The sequence below is a fragment of the Mirounga angustirostris genome, unplaced genomic scaffold, assembly GCF_029215605.1.
Source record: "Mirounga angustirostris isolate CCGP_5_RB_7025 unplaced genomic scaffold, mMirAng1.0.hap1 SCAF_5, whole genome shotgun sequence".
NCBI classification, from domain to species: Eukaryota; Metazoa; Chordata; class Mammalia; order Carnivora; family Phocidae; genus Mirounga; species Mirounga angustirostris.
Window position 1 is genome coordinate 47,393,041 of NW_026991713.1, and position 2,540 is coordinate 47,395,580.

General features: G+C 47.9%; 1 pseudogene; it reads right to left on the bottom strand.

The window, feature by feature from the left end:
• Positions 1–432: 432 nt before the first annotated feature.
• On the bottom strand, positions 433–1,236 carry LOC123838368 (cell division cycle-associated protein 3-like; annotated as a pseudogene).
• Positions 1,237–2,540: the final 1,304 nt, after the last annotated feature.

Consider the following 2,540-nt stretch of genomic DNA (forward strand, 5'->3'; position numbering starts at 1 on the left):
CTAACTAGCTCTGTGACCTTGAGCAAGTCACTTCAGCTCTGGGCTTCAGATGTGTTATCAGTAAAAGGATTAGACTGGTAAAAAGATGATTTCTGAGGTCCTTGTTAATGCTAAAATTTACAGGGCCAACTTTCCTATAAAATTCAAGGTTTTTTCTGTCCATATGCTGTGTCTTTTTTTTTTTTTCCATTTAAAATCACCTTTAATATACCAGAAACGCATGAGACACAAAGAACACAAAGAAAGCCCAAGAAAACGCTCAGTCCCTGAGTTGGTAGTTTGCGAGGCGGGGGGGGGGGGGGGGGGGGGGGGGGGGGCGGTGGTGGTGGCGCGAAGACAATGAGGCTTTCTAGTCTCCCAGAGAAAGAAGGGGTTGAGAGGACACAATATCGCTAGGCCCCCGGTGAACCCAGGGCTGGGGCTATGCACAGTCTAGTTCTCTACCAAGTTTGGAAAGTGCTGTTTTTCCTAGTCCTGCTCTTGACCCTGCTCCCATACTTGGCCTCCAGTTTTCAAAAGTCATCTGGTTCCCAGAATGGCCCCTTTCTTTCGTTTCCTAGCATTTTCACTCAAGGAAGAAGGCTACTTACCCCATGGTGGTGTCAGAGTCCCAGGGGAGTTATCACCCTGTAGGATGGTGAGGGGAGAGCTCCCTAGTCCCTTGCCATTCACCTGCCATCTATTAGGCTTAGAACCTGATGATCAGGGAGTCTCAGGGTCTCTCAAAGGCTCGTCCAAGCCCTGGCTGGCCAAGGGGTTTCTGAGGGCTGTCCTGCTTCCTCCTTGGAGAATATTTGCTTGGAGGGGAGCTCAGTCTGGCTCCCGGGTGCCATCAGGTCCTCAGTGGAAAACTGGGTGCCCAGAGGCAAGTCCAGTTCAGAAGGTGAATTGCCTGTAGAGGCAGAACAGGCTCTGGGGAAGATTCAACTTGGGGGTTTCAGTCTCAAATACTTCACCCAGCTGTTTCACCAGTCGGCTTGGGGGCTCTCAGCTGCTGGTCTTCATAGGTGTCCATGCAATGCCGAGGGTAGGAGAGCAGGGATCAAGTGTTGGGCCTAATTAGGACCCTCCAGTTACTCCCCTGCTGGTAGGGTTTGGCTGTGGAGAACTCTCCAGCTGGATGGGAGCGTGCAGGATGCTGACACTAGGTGAACCGGGGTCCACCACTCCAGCCAGAAGCTTGTTGTGCGGCGGAGGCCACACCGGAGTGACTGGGACGCACCTGGCAGAGCCCATCTGAACTGGGAGGACTAAGGTGGAGCAGGGCCCGGCCTGGGGTGAGAAGGGGTTGCTGGGTCCCAATTCCTCTTCTGGGTGCACTGCAGCTGGGGCTTCAACTCCCAGCACTGAGTTTGAAAACCTCATATGTTGTATTTCAATGTCCCCGAACGAAACTTGGTAAAGGATTAGTGATTTGGTTGTGGTGGAAAATATGGGTCTACAATGGATGGTTTCAGCCTGGAAGATTTCCCCACCTCCTTTCAGAGTGCCTAGCTATAAGGAAGTTTCTACATTCTGTAAGCTGAGCCTTGACAAGTCTACACCTACCTTCTTGAAAGAAACATTTGTGGAGGATTCCTGAGATTATTCCTTCATTATAACTTATTCCTTTTAAATGCAACCTTTATTAAGTAGTCTCATCGCCTTGGATCCTCATTTAGATCTTACTGCATTCTAAAGAAATATGATACTGAGTGAAACCTAACTCTACATAATCACTTATCTCACCTCATTATAACTTACCTGTTTTCCAAACTGCCTTGCCAACTCAATTGTGCACCTTTGAAGGTGAAAATCATGTTTTATTTATTTTTCCATTCCCTACTGCTGAGTTTAGCATTCTGACTCAAGAGTTACTTTTTGAATAAAAGATAATTAATTCATCATAGTCAACCCATGAGTTACAACTGGGATTTAGCTCACTACCTTCGTGCACTGTTAAGAAGGGCGAGTAGTATGGGATTCATGAGGTTCACCTGAAAGCCTTCTTGGGCTCCTCATTCACACAGTCTGTGGTATTGGGACGGGTCTATTTCAAAAAGGGTAACCCCAGATGATTGTAATATACTCATTTCCCATCTTCCCGAGGAAAAAAGAAACACACTCAAAAGTTGTGCATTTGGGGGCACCTGGGTGGCTCAGTCGTTAAGCATCTGCCTTTGGCTCAGGTCATGATCCCAGGGTCCTGGGATCAAGCCCCGCATCAGGCTCCCTGCTCAGCGGGAAGCCTGCTTCTCCCTCTCCCACTCCCCCTGCTTGTGTTCCCTCTCTCACTGTCTCTCTCTCTGTCAAATAAATAAATAAAATCTTTAAAAAAAAAAAGTTGTGCATTTTTCAGGTGTTCCTACCGAGGACTCTGGGCTCTGTGGCTCCTGGGCTGCTTGAAGACACTATAGCCAAATTATGGAAGCAGCCCAAGTGTCCGTCAGCTGATGAATGGAAAAAGATGTAGTGTATATACAATGGAATACTACTCAGCCATAACAAAGAATGAACTCTTTGCAACGACATGGATGGAGCTAGAGAGTATCGTGCTAAGT